At 36.6% G+C, this 17,915-nt stretch overlaps 2 non-coding genes across 2 annotated transcripts; one reads left to right on the forward strand and one right to left on the reverse strand.

Annotated features, from left to right (window-relative positions):
• Positions 1-5,033: 5,033 nt before the first annotated feature.
• LOC148561559 (small nucleolar RNA R71) lies at positions 5,034-5,141 on the reverse strand. Its single transcript, XR_015887128.1, has one exon. It is a non-coding gene; the product is annotated as a small nucleolar RNA R71 (small nucleolar RNA).
• An 8,932-nt stretch (positions 5,142-14,073) lies between these two features.
• Positions 14,074-14,180, forward strand: LOC148561560 (small nucleolar RNA R71). The gene has a single exon (XR_015886711.1). It is a non-coding gene; the product is annotated as a small nucleolar RNA R71 (small nucleolar RNA).
• The last annotated feature ends 3,735 nt before the right edge of the window (positions 14,181-17,915 follow it).

Below are 17,915 nucleotides of genomic sequence, written 5' to 3' on the forward strand. Positions count from 1 at the left end.
ATATTATCATTATATTAGTATTAGAAGATTCTTGAATGATATTATAAGGTTACCTGGTCTGTTTTAGTTAAAAACAGGAAATCGATTTAACTGGGTTCACAGTTTACTAGTGCAGCTTAGCACCGGCACTCTCTGATGACTTTAGCAATGCTAAGGCCTCATTATACATGTTTTATTCTCATATTAAATATGTTACTAGTGTCATTTATGCTAGTAGCTCAGAAAAGAATTTTTAGAGATATTTTTACATGTGTTCCGATACACCTAGTTTTAGTAGTTATACACCTGAGATATTTTAATATTATTTTAATCCACCTTCAAGCCAACCAATCAAAACTCACCCTACACCCGAAGACACTCCAAGGCTGTCTCATTTCTTCATTTTGGCCGAAAATAACAAGAGAGAAAAGAGAGAAACTTTCATGAACACTTAATCTTCAAAGCTTGATTTCTTCTGAACTAAAACTCAAATCAAAATTCTGATTTCACCAAAATGATCCTCTCTTCTTCCTCTACATAACCATATAACATATCAAGGCTGAAAATAAGGTGAGGTGGCTGTCTCCCTCCCTCTTCAATTTGGTTTTCAAGGAAAACCATGCAAAACATGTGTTTTGTTGATGTTTTTCCTTAGGAATCATGCTTAACTTGACTTGAGGGCCAAGAAACGTGAATTTACAGCAAGTCTAAGGTTAGAAATCACTTTCTAACATGCTGAGTGAGATTTGGTTAGTTGAGGGTTTTTGGATTTAAAGTTGTTCTTGATGTGATTTAGGAGGAAAAATTGCTTAAGGACCACCTGAAAGTCTAACCGAATTAGGAGCAGCAAAACCAGGTAGGGTTTGACGAATTTAATCTTGATTAATTATGTTTGAGTTGTGTAATTATGATATGGTTTGGTTGTGCTTGAAATTGATTGTTTATATGAGTGATTCTTGGTGAAAATTTGGTGAAATTTTGATGAAATTTGATGAAATTCAAGCTATGAACTTGTGTTCTTGTGGCTTCTGGAAAACGAAACCCTAACCCTTAAATTGGGGTTCAATTTGTGTTAAAATCATGTAGAAAAGATGGGGTTTTAGTGGCTGCTAATTTATTATGAATTATGGTAAAAATCGGTTGCTGAAAAGACTGAAAAACGGGTTAAAACAGAGAAAGAATCTGAAGAATTTATGAAGAACATGAAGAACACTTTGAGTGTGGTGAAGAACAATGAAGAACACTGATGAGCGGATAATTTATACCCTTTTTGGCATTGTTTTTACATAATTTTCAATATGATTTAGATAGTTTTTAGTATATTTTTATTAGTTTTTAATTAAAATTTACATTTATGGACTTTACTATGAGTTTGTGTGTTTTTCTATGATTTCGGGTATTTTCTGACTGAAATTAAGGGACTTGAGCAAAAATCAGATTCAGAGGTTGAAGAAGGACTGCAGATGCTGTTGGATTCTGACCTCTCTGCACTCAAAGTAGATTTTCTGGAGCTACAGAACTCCAAATGGCGCGCTTCCAATTGCGTTGGAAAGTAGACATCCGGGGCCTTCTAGCAATATATAATAGTCCATACTTTGTCCGAGTTTAGATGACGGAAACTGGCGTTGAACGCCAGTTCCATGTTGCAGTCTGGCGTTCAGCGCCAGAAACAAGTTGCAAAGTGGAGTTCAACTCCAAAAATGACCTCTCCACGTGAAAGCTTCATGCTCAACCCAAGCACACACCAAGTGGGCCCCGGAAGTTGATTTCTACATCAATTACTTATTTCTGTAAACCCTAGTAACTAGTTTAGTATAAATAGGACTTTTTACTATTGTATTTACATCTTCGGATCATCTTTGATTAGTTTTATGCTATCTTAGACTTTCATGGGGGCTGGCCATTCGGCCATGCCTGAACCTTATCACTTATGTATTTTCAACGGTAGAGTTTCTACACTCCATAGATTAAGGTGTGGAGCTCTGCTGTTTCTCATGAATTAATACAAAGTATTACTGTTTTTCTATTCAATTCAACTTATTCCGCTTCTAAGATATCCATTCGCACCCAAGAACATGATGAATGTGATGATTATATGATGCTCATCATCATTCTCACCTATGAATGCATGCCTGACAAACACTTCCGTTCTACATGAAAACAAGCTAGAATGAATATCTCTTAGATATCTAATACAGAGGACCGAGTCCGAGATATTAGAATCTTTGTGGTATAAGTTAGAACCCATGGATGGCCATTCCTGAGATCTGGAAAGTCTAAACCTTGTCTGTGGTATTCTGAGTAAGATCCGGGAAGGGATGGCTGTGACGAACTTCAAACTCGCGAGTACTGGGCGTAGTGACAGACGCAAAAGGAGGGTGAAACCTATTCCAGTATAATCGAGAACCTCCAGATGATTAGCCATGCAGTGACAGCTTATCGGACCACTTTCACAGAGAGGATGGAAAGTAGCCATTGACAACGGTGATGCCCTACATACAGCTTGCCATGGAAAGGAGTAGGAAGGATTGGATGAAGACAGCAGGAAAGCAGAGGTTCAGAGGGACGAAAGCATCTCTATACGCTTATCTGAAATTCTCACCAATGAATTACATAAGTACCACTATCCTATTTTATATTTTATTTATTTTCATCCACTATAATTTCTTAATACAATTTAATTCGCCTGACTGAGATTTACAAGGTGACCATAGCTTGCTTCAAGCCGACAATCTCCGTGGTATCGACCCTTACTCATGTAAAGTTTATTACTTGGACGACCCAGTGCACTTGCTGGTTAGTTGTACGAAGTTGTGAAACAAATTAAGAACATGAACGTGCGTATTGAGTTTTTAGCACCGTTACCAAGGAAGGAATGATCACGATTTCGCACACCAAGTTTTTGGCGCCATTGCCGGGGATTGTTCGAGTTTGGACAATTGACGGTTCATCTTGTTGCTCAGATTAGGTAACTTTATTTTAATTTTAACTTTTTTTATTTTATTATTCTTATTTTTGAAAAAAAATCAAAAAAAATATTTTCTTCTTTTTCGTTTTCCCCAATTAATTCTCGAAAAATACAAAAAAATTTACAAAATCATAAAATCAAAAATATTTTTTGTGTTTCTTGTTTGAGTCTTGAGTCAAGTTTTAAGTTTGGTGTCTTGCATGTGTTTCTTTTTTCTCAAGAATTTTCGAGAATTCATCATATGTTCTTCATGATCTTCAAGTTGTTCCTGGCCAGTCTTCTTGTTTGATCTTTATATTTTCTTATTTTGTGTATTTTCTTGTTTTTCATACGCATTTTTAATTTGTTAGTTTCTAAAGTTTGAAAATTTCTAAGTTTGGTGTCTTGCATGTTTTTCTTTCATTAAAAATTTTCAAAAATAAGCCTTGATGTTCATCTTGATCTTCAAAGTGTTCTTGGTGTTCATCTTGACATTCATAGTGTTCTTGCATGCATTGTGTGTTTTGATTCATAATTTTTATGTTATGAGTCTTTTTCATGTTTTCTCTTTCATTATTAAAAATTCAAAAATAAAAAAATATCTTTTCCTTATTTTACTCAAAACTTTCAAAAATATGATTTGATTTAGTCAAAAAGTTTTTAAATTTAATTGTTTCTTATGAATCAAATCAAATTTTCAATATAAAATCTTATCTTTTCAAAATCTTTTTCAAAATTCAAATCTTTTTCATTTTTTTATTATTTTCAAAAATTTTAAATTTTTATGTCCAAAATCTTTTCCTTATCTTTATTTCATAAATTTCAAAATCCTTACTAACATTTAATATGATTGATTGAAAAATTTCAAGTTGTTACTTGCTTATTAAGAAAGATTCAATCTTTAAACTCTAGAATCATATCTTTTTAGTTTCTTGTTAATCAAGTAATCAACTTTAGTTTTCAAAATCAAATCTTTTTAATTTTTTTTCAAATCTTTTTCAAATTAAAATTTCAATCATATCTTTTTCAAATTCAATTTCAAAATCTTTTCTAACTTCTTATCTTCTTAAAATTGATTTTCAAATCTTATCTTTTTGTTTCAATCATATCTTTTTAAATTTCAACCATATCTTTTTCAAAAACAAATTTCAAAACCTTTTCAATCAATCTTATCTTTTTGTTTCAATCATATCTTTTTCAAAACTACCTAACTAATCCTCTCTCTCTTATTTTCAAAAATTCCCTCTCTCCTTTTTCAAAATTCCTTTTTAATTAACTAATTGTTTTAATTTTAATTTAATTTCAACTTTAATTTTCAAAATCTAACTTTCAATTTTAAATTTTATTTTAATTAAAATTCGAAATTCTCTCTCTCATCTCCTTCTATTTATTTATTCATCTACTAACACTTCTCTCCCATCCAAAAATTCGAACACCACCTCCCTCTCTGTGTTTGAGTTTTTCATCTTCTCTTCTTTACATTACATTCTTTTCTTCTTCTACTCACACAAAGGAACCTCTCTCTACTGAGGCAAAGAGGATCCCTATTATTTTTTGTTTTCTTCTATTTCATATGAGCAGGAGCAAGGACAAGAATATTCTTGTTGAAGCAGATCCTGAACCTGAAAGGACTCTAAAAAGGAAACTAAGAGAAGCTAAAATACAACAATCCAGAGATAACCTTACAGGAATTTTCGAAAAGGAAGAGGAGATGGCAGCCGAAAATAATGATAATGCAAGGAGGATGCTTGGTGATTATACTACACCTACTTCCAAGTTTGATGGAAGAAGCATCTCAATCCCTACCATTGGAGCAAACAATTTTGAGCTGAAACCTCAATTAGTTGCTCTAATGCAACAGAACTGCAAATTCCATGGACTTCCATCAGAAGATCCCTACCAGTTTTTAACTAAGTTCCTGCAGATCTGTGAGACTGTTAAGACTAATGGAGTAGATCCTGAAGTCTACAGGCTCATGCTTTTCCCTTTTGCTGTAAGAGACAGAGCTAGAACATGGTTGGACTCACAACCTAAAGATAGCCTGAACTCTTGGGATAAGCTGGTCACGGCCTTCTTGGCTAAGTTCTTTCCTCCTCAAAAGCTGAGCAAGCTTAGAGTGGATGTTCAGACCTTCAAGCAAAAAGATGGTGAATCCCTCTATGAAGCTTGGGAAAGATACAAGCAGATGACCAAAAGGTGTCCTCCTGACATGCTTTCAGAATGGACCATTCTGGATATATTCTATTATGGTCTGTCTGAGTTCTCCAAGATGTCACTGGACCATTCTGCAGATGGATCTATTCACCTAAAGAAAACGCCTGTAGAAGCTTAAGAACTTATTGACATGGTTGCAAATAATCAATTCATGTACACTTCTGAAAGGAATCCTGTAAGTAATGGGACGCCTCAGAAGAAGGGAGTTCTTGAAATTGATACTCTGAATGCCATATTGGCTCAGAACAAAATGTTGACTCAGCAAGTCAACATGATTTTCCAGAGTCTGAATGGAATGCAAGCTGCATCCAACAGTACTCAAGAGGCATCTTCTGAAGAAGAAGCTTATGATCCTGATAACCCTGCAATAGCAGAGGTAAATTACATGGGTGAACCTTATGGAAACACCTATATTTCATCATGGAGAAATCATCCAAATTTCTCATGGAATGATCAACAAAAGCCTCAACAAGGCTTTACTAATGGTGGAAGAGACAGGTTTAACAATAGTAAACCTTTTCCATCATCCACTCAGTAACAGATAGAGAATTCTTAGCAGAATCCATCTAGCTTAGCAAATTTAGTCTCTGATCTATCTAAGGCCACTCTGAGTTTCATGAATGAAATAAGGTCCTCCATTAGAAATTTGGAGGCACAAGTGGGCCAGCTAAGTAAAAAGATCACTGAAACCCCTCCTAGTACTCTCCCAAGTAATACAGAAGAGAATCCAAAGAGAGAGTGCAAGGCCATTGATATAACCATCATGGCCGAACCTACAGGGGAGGAAAAGGACGTGAATCCCAGTGAGAAAGACCACCTGGGACGTCCAGTGACCAACAAGGAGTTTCCCTTTGAGGAACCAAAGGAATCTGAGGCTCATTTAGAGACCATAGAAATTCCATTGAACCTCCTTATGCCCTTCATGAGCTCTGATGAGTATTCTTCTTCTGAAGAGAATGAGGATGTTAATGAAGAGCAAGTTGCCAAGTATCTTGGTGCAATCATGAAGCTGAACGCCAAATTATTTGGCAATGAGACTTGGGAAGATGAACCTCCCTTGCTCATCAATGAACTGAGTGATCTGGATCAACTGACATTGCCTCAGAAGAAACAGGATCCTGGAAAGTTCTTAATACCTTGTACCATAGGCACCATGACCTTTGAGAAGGCTCTGTGTGACCTTGGGTAAGGAATAAACCTCATGCCACTCTCTGTAATGCAGAAACTGGGAATCCTTGAGGTACAGGCTGCCAAATTCTCATTAGAGATGGCAGACAAATTTATGAAATAGGCTTATGGACAAGTAGAGGACATGTTAGTAAAGGTTAAAGGCCTTTATATCCCTGCTGATTTCATAATCCTAGACACTGGGAAGGATGAGGATGAATGCATCATCCTTGGAAGACCTTTCCTAGCCACAGCAAGAGCTGTGATTGATGAAGACAGAGGAGAGTTGGTCCTCCAACTAAATGAGGACAACCTTGTGTTTAAAACTCAAGGATCTCCTTCTGTAACAATAGAGAGGAAGCATGAAAAGCTTCTCACAGTACAGAGTCAACTAAAGCCCCCACAGTCAAACTCTAAGTTTGGTGTTGGGAGGCCTCAGCCAAACTCTAAGTTTGGTGTTGAACTCACATATCCAAACTCTAAGTTTGGTGTTGGGAGTCTATAAAATTGACCTGATCACCTGTGTGGCTCCATGAGAGCCCATTGTCAAGCTAGTGACATTAAAGAAGCGCTTGTTGGGAGGCAACCCAATTTTTATTTATCTAATTTTATTTTTATTTTCATTGTTCTTTCATATTTTATTAGGTTCATGATCATGTGGAGTCACAAAATAAATACAAAAATTAAAAACAGAATCAAAAACAGCAGAAGAAAAATCACACCTTGGGGGAAGGACTTATTGGCGTTTAAACGCCAGTAAGGAGCATCTGGCTGGCGTTCAACGCCAGAACAGAGCATGGATCTGGCGTTGAATGCCAGAAATAAGCAACATCCTGGCGTTTAAACGCCAGGAATACACCCTGAGAAGAGCTGGCGCTGAACGCCAGAAACAAGCATGAAGCTGGTGTTCAACACCAGAAACATGCTGCACATGGGCGTTGAACGCCTAGAACAAGCATCACTTCGGCATTTAAATGCCAGAAATGCATGCAAAGGCATTTTACATGCCTAATTGGTGTAGGGATGTAAATCCTTGACACCTCAGGATCTGTGGACCGCACCTCCACTCACCTTCCCTCCTCATAATCCTATATCACCCTTTCCCAAGAACCCTTCACCAATGACCTCAATCTCTCTTCCCCATCACCTCTTCACCACTCACATCCATTTCTTCTTCTTCTCATCCTTTTTTTCCTCTTTTTCTCGAGGACGAGCAAAACATTTTAAGTTTGGTGTGGAAAAAGCATTGCTTTTTTTTTCCATAACCACTAATGCCTCAGGGGATGCACTTTCCTCCACAGAATTTTTGGGAGCAAATCAACACCTCCCTAGGAGAATTAAGTTCCAACATGGGACAACTAAGGGTGGAACATCAAGAGCACTCCATCATCCTCCATGAAATTAGAGAAGATCAAAAAGCAATGAGGGAGGAGCAACAAAGACAAGGAAAAGACATATAAGAGCTCAAGGACATCATTGGTCCCTCAAGAAGAAAACGCCACCATCACTAAGGTGGACACATTCCTTGTTCTTAAATTTTCTATTTTTCATTTTTATGTTAAATGTTTATCTATATTTGTGTCTTATTACATGATCATTAGTATCTAAGTGTCTATGCCTTAAAGTAGTGAATATGAATCCATCACCTCTCTTAAATGAAAAATGTTTTAAAAACAAATGAACAAGAAGTACATGGTTTCGAATTCATCCTTGAAACTAGTTTAATTATTTTGATGTGGTGACAATACTTTTTGCTTTCTGAATGAATGCTTGAACAGTGCATATGTCTTTTGAATTTGATGTTTAAGAATGTTAAATATGTTGGCTCTTGAAAGAATGATGACAAGGAGACATGTTATTTGATAATATGAAAAATCATAAAAATGATTCTTGAAGCAAGAAAAAGCAGTGAATACAAAAGCTTGCAGAAAAAAAATAGAAAAAAAATAAAATATAGCGAAAAAAAAATGCAAGCAAAAAAAGCCAAAAGCCCTTAAAACCAAAAGGCAAGGGTAATAAAAAGGATCCAAGGCTTTGAGCATCAGTGGATAGGAGGGCCTAAAGGAATAAAATCCTGGCCTAAGCGACTAAACCAAGCTATCCCTAACCATGTGCTTGTGGCGTGAAGGTGTCAAGTGAAAACTTGAGACTGAGCGGTTAAAGTCAAGGTCCAAAGCAAAAGCAGAGTGTGCTTAAGAACCCTAGACACCTCTAATTGGGGACTTTAGCAAAGCTGAGTCACAATCTGAAAAGGTTTACCCAGTTATGTGTCTATGGCATTTATGTATCCAGTGGTAATACTGGAAAACAAAGTGCTTAGGGCCACGGCCAAGACTCATAAAGTAGCTGTGTTCAAGAATCAACATACTGAACTAAGAGAATCAATAACACTATCTGAACTCTGAGTTCCTATAGATGCCAATCAATCTGAACTTAAATGGATAAAGTGAGATGCCAAAACTATTCAAAAGGCAAAAAGCTACAAGTCCCGCTCATCTGATTGGAGCTATGTTTCATTTGATAGTTTGGGATTTATAGTATATTCTCTTCTTTTTATCCTATTTGATTTTCAGTTGCTTGGGGATAAGCAACAATTTAAGTTTGGTGTTGTGATGAGCGGATAATTTATACACTTTTTGGTATTGTTTTTACATAATTTTCAGTATGATTTAGTTAGTTTTTAGTATATTTTTATTAGTTTTTAATTAAAATTCACAGAAAAACACGCAAACTCATAGTAAAGTCCAGAAATGTGATTTTATTTAAAAACTAATAAAAATATACTAAAAACTAACTAAATCATACTAAAAACTATGTAAAAATAATGCCAAAAAGCATAAAAATTATCCGCTCATCACAACACCAAACTTAAATTGTTGCTTGTCCCCAAGCAACTGGAAATCAAATAGGATAAAAAGAAGAGAATATACTATATATTCCAAAATATCAATGAAACTTAGCTCCAATCAGATGAGCGGGACTTGTAGCTTTTTGCCTCTTGAATAGTTTTGGCATCTCACTTTATCCATTGAAGTTCAGAATGATTGGCATCTATAGGAACTCAGAATTCAGATAGTGTTATTGATTCTCCTAGTTTAGTATGTTGATTCTTGAACACAGCTACTTTATGAGTCTTGGCCGTGGCCCTAAGCACTTTGTTTTCCAGTATTACCACCGGATACATAAATGCCACAGAAACATAATTGGGTGAACCTTTTCAGATTGTGACTCAACTTTGCTAAAGTCCCCAATTAGAGGTGTCCAGGGTTCTTAAGCACACTCTTTTTTTGCTTTGGACCTTGATTTCAACCGCTCAGTCTCAAGTTTTCACTTGACACTTTCACGCCACAAGCACATGGTTAAGGACAACTTGGTTTAGTCGCTTAGGCCAGGATTTTATTCCTTTAGGCCCTCCTATCCACTGATGCTCAAAGCCTTGGATCCTTTTTATTTACCCTTGCCTTTTGGTTTTAAGGGCTATTGGCTTTTCGCTCTTGCCTTTTGGTTTAAAGAGCTTTTGGCTTTTTCTGCTTGCTTTTTTTTTCTTTTTCTTTCTTTTTTTTTTCGCTATTTTTTTTTCCTTTTTTTTTCTGCAAGCTTTTGTATTCACTGCTTTTTCTTGCTTCAAGAATCATTTTTATGATTTTTCATATTATCAAATAACATTTCTCCTTTTCATCATTCTTTCAAGAGCCAACATATTTAACATTCATAAACATCAACTTCAAAAGACATATGCACTGTTCAAGCATTCATTTAGAAAACAAAAAGTATTGTCACCACATCAAAATAATTAAACTAATTTCAAGGATGAATTTGAAATCATGTACTTCTTGTTCTTTTGTTTTTAAAATAGTTTTCATTTAAGAGAGGTGATGGAGTCATAGGACATTCATAGCTTTAAGACATATACACTTAAACACTAATGATCATCTAGTAAAGACACAAACATAATTAAACATGAAGCATGAAAACCGAAAACAGAAAATAAATAGACAAGGAGATTAAGGAATGAGTCCACCTTAGTGAGGATGACGTCTTCCTCTTCTTGAAGAACCAATGGTGCTTTTGAGCTCCTCTATGTCTCTTCTTTGTCTTTGTTGCTCCTCCCTCACAGCTCTTTGATCTTCTCTAATTTCATGGAGGATGATAGAATGCTCTTGGTGCTCCATCCTTAGTTGTCCTATATTGGAGCTTAATTCTCCTAGGGAAGTGTTGATTTGCTCCCAATAGTTTTGTGGAGGAAAGTACATCCCCTGAGGCATCTCAGGGATTTCATGGTGGGGAATTTCCTCATGCTCTTGTTGAGGTCCATGATCTCTTGTTTGCTCCATTCTTTTCTTAGTGATGGGCTTGTCCTCTTCAATGAGGATGTCTCCCTCTATGTCAATTCCAGCTAAATTGCAGAGGTGGCATATGAGGTGACGAAAGGCTAACCTTGCCCAAGTGGAGGACTTGTCAGCCACCTTGTAAAGTTCTTGAGGTATAATCTCATGAACTTCAACCTCCTCTCCAATCATGATACTATGGATCATGATGGCCCGGTCTATAGTAACTTCAGACCGGTTACTAGTAGGAATGATTGAGCGTTGAATGAACTCTGGCCATCCCCTAGCCACTGGTTTGAGGTCATGCCTTCTTAATTAAACCAGCTTGCCTCTTGAGTCAATTTTCCATTGAGCTCCTTCTACACATATGTCCATGAGGACTTGGTCCAACCTTTGATCAAAGTTGACCCTTCTAGTGTAGGGGCGTGCGTTTTCTTCCATCATTGGCAAGTTGAACGCCAGCCTTACATTTTTCGGACTGAAATCTAAGTATTTCCCCTGAACCATGGTGAGCCAATGCTTTGGATTTGGGTTCACACTTTGATCATGGTTCCTAGTGATCCATGCGTTTGCATAGAACTCTTGAACCATTAAGATCCCAACTTGTTGAATGGGGTTGGTAAGAACTTCCCAACCTCTTCTTTGGATCTCAAGTCGGATCTCCAGATACTCATTCTTTTTGAGCTTGAAAGGAACCTCAGAGATCACTTTCTTCTTAGCCACAACTTCATAGAAGTGGTCTTGATAGACCTTTGAGATGAATCTCTCCATCTCCCATGAATCAGAGGTGGAAGCAATTACTTTCCCTTTCCTCTTTCTAGAGGTTTCTCTGGCCTTAGGTGCCATAAATGGTTATGGAAAAACAAAAAGCTATGCTTTTACCATACAAAACTTAAAATGTTTGCTCGTCCCCGAGCAAAAGAAGAAAGAAAGTAGTAGAAGAAGAAGAAAATGGAGGAGATGGGGGAAGAAGATGTATTCGGCCAAGGAGAAGAAGAGAGGGTTGTGTTGTGTGAAAATGAAGAAGGAGTGAGGGGTTTATACAGGAGTGAGGGAGGGTGTAGGGTTTAGCCATTAGGGTTGGGTTTGGAAGGGAAATTAGTTTGAATTTTGAAGGTAGGTGGGGTTTATGGGGAAGAGAGGATGGATGTGAGTGGTGAAGAGGTGATGGGAAAGAGTGATTGAGGTGATTAGTGAATAGGTATTTGGGAAAGAGAGTTATGAAAAGGTGTGAAGAGGAGAGAAGAAAAAGTGGGGATCCTGTGGGGTCCACAGATCCTAAGGGGATCCTGTGGGGTCCACAGATCAAGTGGGGTCAAGGACTTAACATCCCTGCTCCAATTAGGCGTGTAAAATGCCCTTGCTGTGCAATCCTGGCACTTAACGCCAGACTGCTATCTGTTTCTGGCGTTAAATTCCCAAATGTAGCTTGTTTCTGGCGTTTAACGCGAGGCAGATGCTTGCTTCTGGCATTAAACGCCAGCTTGGTGCCTGTTTCTGGCGTTAAACGCCAGACATATGCTTATTTCTGGCGTTTAAACGCCAGACTGCTCTCCTCCAGGGTGGGCTATTCTCAATGCTATTTTTTATTCTATTTTTGATTTTTCAGTAGTTTTTGTGACTTCACATGATCATCAACCTAATAAAACACGAAATAACAAAAAGAAAATAAAATAGATATGATTAAATAACATTGGGTTGCCTCCCAACAAGTGCTTCTTTAATGTCAATAGCTTGATAGTGAGCTCTCATGGAGCCTCACAGATAATCAGAGCAAGGTTGGAACCTCCCAACACCAAACTTAGAGTTTGAATGTGGGGGTTCAACACCAAACTTAGTGTTTGGTTGTGGCTTCCCAACACCAAACTTAGAGTTTGACTGTGGGGGCTTTGGTTGACTCTGTAGTGAGAGATTCCTCTCCATGGTTACAGAAGGAGATCCTTGAGTTTTAAACACAATGTTGTCCTCATTCAGTTGAAGGACCAACTCTCCTCCGTCCACATCAATCACAGCTCTTGCTGTGGTTAGGAAGGGTCTTCCAAGGATGATGGATTCATCCTCTTCCTTCCCAGTGTCTAGGATTATGAAATCAGCAGAGTTGTAAAGGCCTTCAACCTTTACTAACACGTCTTCTACTTGTCCATAAGCCTGTTTTCTTGAGTTGTCTGCCATCTCTAATGAGATTATGGCAGCTTGCACCTCAAAGATCCCAAGTTTCTCCATTACAGAGAGTGGCATTAAGTTTATTCCTGACCCCAGGTCACACAGAGCCTTCTCAAAGGTCATGGTGCCTATGGTACAGGGTATTAAGAATTTGCCCGGATCCTGTTTCTTTTGAGGTAATTTCTGCCTATCCAATGCATTTAGTTCATTGGTGAGCAAGGGAGGTTCATCTTCCCAAGTCTGATTACCAAATAATTTGGCATTCAGCTTCATGATTGCACCAAGGTATTTAGCAACTTGCTCTTCAGTAATGTCTTCATCCTCTTCAGAGGAAGAATACTCATCAGAGCTCATGAAGGGCAGAAGGAGGTTCAATGGAATCTTTATGGTCTCTAGATGAGCCTCAGATTCCTTTGGTTCCTCAAAGGGATACTCCTTATTGGTCACTGAACATCCCAGGAGGTCTTCCTCACTAGGATTCACGTTATCCTCCTCCTCTTTGGGTTCGGCCACATCATGTAAGGCTATGGCCTTGCACTCTCTTTTTGGATTTTCTTCTGTATTGCTTGGGAGAGTACTTGGAGGGATTTCAGTGACTCTTTTTCTCAGCTGGCCCACTTGTGCCTCCAAATTTCTAACGGAGGACCTTGTTTCATTCATAAAACTTACAGTGGCCTTAGATAGATCAGAGACTATATTTGCTAAGCTAGATGGATTCTGCTCAGAATTCTCTGTCTGTTGCTGAGTGGATGATGGAAAAGGCTTGCTATTGCTAAACCTGTTTCTTCCACCATTATTAAAGCCTTGTTGAGGCTTTTGTTGATCGTTCCATGAGAAATTTGGATGATTTCTCCATGAGGGATTATAGGTGTTTCCATAGGGTTCACCCATGTAATTCACCTCTGCTATTGCAGGGTTCTCAGGATCATAAGCTTCTTCTTCAGAAGATGCCTCTTTAGTACTGTTGGATGATTCCTTCAATCCATTCAGACTCTGAGAGATCATATTGACTTGCTGAGTCAATATTTTATTCTGAGCCAATATGGCATTCAGAGTATCAATTTCAAGAACTCCCTTCCTCTGAGGCATCCCATTACTCACAGGATTCCTTTCAGAAGTGTACATGAACTGGTTATTTACAACCATGTCAATGAGTTCTTGAGCTTCTGCAGGTGTTTTCCTTAGGTGAATGGATCCACTTGCAGAATAGTCCAGTGACATTTTAGATAATTCAGACAGACCATCATAGAATATATCCAGGATGGTCCATTCTGAAAGCATGTCAGAAGGACACTTTTTGGTCAGTTCCTTGTATCTCTCCCAAGCTTCATAGAGGGATTCACCTTCCTTCTATTTGAAGGTTTAAACATCCACTCTAGCTTACTAAGCTTTTGAGGAGGAAAGAACTTGGTTAAGAAAGCCGTGACCAACTTATCCCAAGAGTTCATGCTATCTTTAGGTTGAGAATCCAACGATATTCTAGCTCTGTATCTTACAACAAATGGGAAAAGCATAAGCCTGTAGACCTCGGGATCAATCCCATTGGTCTTAACAGTATCACAGATCTGCAAGAATTCAGTTAAGAGCTGAAAGGGATCTTCGGATGGAAGTCCATAAAACTTGCAATTCTGTTGCATCAGGGAAACTAGTTGAGGTTTCAGCTCAAAATTGTTTTCTCCAATGGTAGGGATTGAGATGCTTCTTCCATGTAAATTGGAATTAGGTGCAGTAAAGTCACCAAGCATCTTCCTTGCATTGTTATTATTTTCGGCCATGCCTCCTTCTTTTTCGAAAATTTCTGTCAGATTTTCTCCAGAGAGTTGTGCTTTAGCTTCCCTTAGCTTCCTCTTCAGAGTCCTTTCAGGTTCAGGATCAACTTCAATAAGAATTTTCTTATCCTTGTTCCTGCTCATATGAAAAAGAAGAAAACAGAAAAGAAGAGGAATCCTCTATGTCATAGTATAGAGATTCCTTTATGTGAGTAGAAGAAGAAAAGAAATTCGAACACAGGAAGAGGGATAGGGTTCGAATTTTTAAGAAGAAGAGAAGTGTTAGTAGATAAATAAATAATTAGAAGGAGGTGAGAGAGGAGAATTTTCGAAAATTAAAATAAAAAAATATTTTTGTTTTTAATTTAAAATTAAAATTAAAATTCAAAAATTAAGAAAGGAAAATTAAATCAAATAAATTAAATTTAAAACAAATAGTTAATTAAAAAGGAAATTTTAGAAAAAGGGGAAGGTGATTTTCGAAAATTAGAGATAGAATTAGTTAGGTAGTTTTGAAAAAAAAGATAAGAATCAAACAAAAAGATAGGATTAGTTTGAAAAAGATTTGAAAATCAATTTTTGAAAAGATAAGAGGTTAGAAAAGAAGTTAGAAAATATTTTGAAATTGATTTTGAAAAGATGTGATTGAAACTTATTTTGAAAAAGATTTGAAAAAGAAATTAAAAAAAAGATTTGATTTTTGAAATCAAAGTTGATTACTTGGCTAACAAGAAACTAAAAAGATATGATTCTAGAGTTTAAAGATTGAACCTTTCTAATTAGGCAAGTAACAAACTTAAAAATTTTGAATCAATCACATTAATTGTTAGTTTTGAAAATATGAAATAGAAATAAGAAAAAGATTTTGAAAATAAATTTTGAAAATTTCAAAATTATGAAAGAAAAAGTGAAAAAGATTTTATTTTTGAAAAAGATTTGAAAAAGATAGATTTTTTAAATTGAAATTTTGATTTGACTCATAAGAAACAACTAAATTTTAAAAATTTTTGAAAAAGTCAACTCAAATTTTCAAAAATTTATGAGTGAAAAAGGAAAAGATTTTTTTTTATTTTTGAATTTTTAATGACGAGAGAGAAAAACAATAAAAAGACTCAATGCATGAAAGTTTTGGATCAAAACAAATGATGCATGCAAGAACACTATGAATGTCAAGATGAACACCAATAACACTTTGAAGATCAAGATAAACATCAAGACTTATTTTTGAAAATTTTTCAAGAAAAGAAAACATGCAAGACACCAAACTTAGAAATTTTTAATTTTTTAGACACTATGAATTCAAAAATGCATATGAAAAACAACAAAAGACACAAAACAAGAAAATATGAAGATCAAACAAGAAGACTTACCAAGAACAACTTGAAGATCATGAAGAACACCATGCATGAATTTTTCGAAAAAAATGTATAAATTTTAAAAACATGAAATTGACACCAAACTTAAAAATTGACTCTAGACTCAAACAAGAAACACAAAATATTTTTGGTTTTTATGATTTTATAAATTTTTTTTTTTTGGATTTTTGATTTTTCAAAAATTAATTTGGAAAAACGAAAAAGAAGTAAATATTTTTTTTTATTTTTTGAAAATAAGAAATAAAAAGCTTAAAATTAAAATAAAATTACCTAATCTGAGCAACAAGATGAATCGTCAGTTGTCCAAACTCGAACAATCCCCGGCAACGGCGCTAAAAACTTGGTGCGCAGAAATCGTGACGGTTCCATTCCTTGGTAACGGCGCTAAAAACTCAATACGCACGTTCATGATCTTAGTTCTTTGTCACAAATTTGCACAACTAACCAGCAAGTGCACTGGGTCGTCCAAGTAATAAACCTTACGTGAGTAAAGGTCGATCCCACGGTGATTGTCGGCTTGAAGCAAGCTATGGTCACCTTGTAAATCTCAGTCAGGCAGATTCAATTGATTATGGAGATTTAGTAATTAAAAGATAAATAAAATATAAAATAAAGATAGTAATACTTATGTAATTCATTGGTGAGAATTTCAGATAAGCGTATAGAGATGCGTTCGTTCCTCCTGAAACTCTACTTTGCTATTATCTTCATCCAATCATTCATACTCCTTTCTATGGCAAGCTGTATGTTAGGCATCACCGTTGTCAATGGCTACATCCTGTCCTCTCAGTGAAAATGGTCCAATGCACTGTCACTGCATGGCTAATCATCTGTCGGTTCTCGATCATACTGGAATAGGATCCATTGATCCTTTTGCGTCTATCACTATGACCAGCACTCGCGAGTTTGAAGCTTGTCACAGCCATCCCTTCCCAGATCCTACTCAGAATACCACAGACAAGGTTTAGACTTTTCGGATCTCAAGAATGGCCGTCCATGGATTCTAACTTATACCACGGAGACTCTGATTAAGGAATCCCAGAGATATTCATTCAATCTAAGGTAGAACGAAAGTGGTTGTCAGGCACGCGTTCATAGTTGGGAATGATGATGACTGTCACGATCATCACATTCATATTGAGGTGCGAATGAATATCTTAGGATCGGAATAAGCTTGAATTGAATAGAAAAACAATAGTACTTTGTATTAATTCATGAGGAACATCTGAGCTCCACACCTTAATCTATGGTGTGTAGAAACTCAACCGTTGAAAATACATAAGTGATGAAGGTTCAGGCATGGCTGAATGGCCAGCCCCCAAATGTGATCAATGGATCAAAAGATGATCCAAAGATGTAAATACAATAGTAAAAAGTCCTATTTATGCTAAACTAGTTACTAGGGTTTACAAAGATAAGTAAATGATGAAGAAATTCACTTCTGGGGACCACTTGGTGTGTGCTTGGGATGAGCATTGAGCTTTACATGTGTAGAGGCTTCTCTTGGACTTGAACACCAGTTTGTAACCTGTTTCTGGCGTTTAACTCCACTTTGCAACCTGTTTCTGGCGTTTAACTCCAGAATGTAGCATGGAACTGGTGTTGCACGCCAGTTTGCGTCGTCTAAACTCGGGCAAAGTATGGACTATTATATATTGCTGGAAAGCCCTGGATGGATGTCTACTTTCCAACGCAATTGAGAGCGCGCCATTTGGAGTTCTGTAGCCCCAGAAAATCCACTTTGAGTGCAGGGAGGTCAGAATCCAACAGCATCTGCAGTCCTTCTTCAACCTCTGAATCTGATTTTTGCTCAAGTCCCTCAATTTCAGCCAAAAAATACCTGAAATCACAGAAAAACACACAAACTCATAGTAAAGTCCAGAAATGTGATTTTATTTAAAAACTAATAAAAATATACTAAAAACTAACTAAATCTTACTAAAAACTATGTAAAAACAATGCCAAAAAGTGT

Source organism: Arachis ipaensis, chromosome B6, assembly GCF_059453495.1.
Source record: "Arachis ipaensis isolate K30076 ecotype BB chromosome B6, ASM5945349v1, whole genome shotgun sequence".
NCBI lineage: Eukaryota > Viridiplantae > Streptophyta > Magnoliopsida > Fabales > Fabaceae > Arachis > Arachis ipaensis.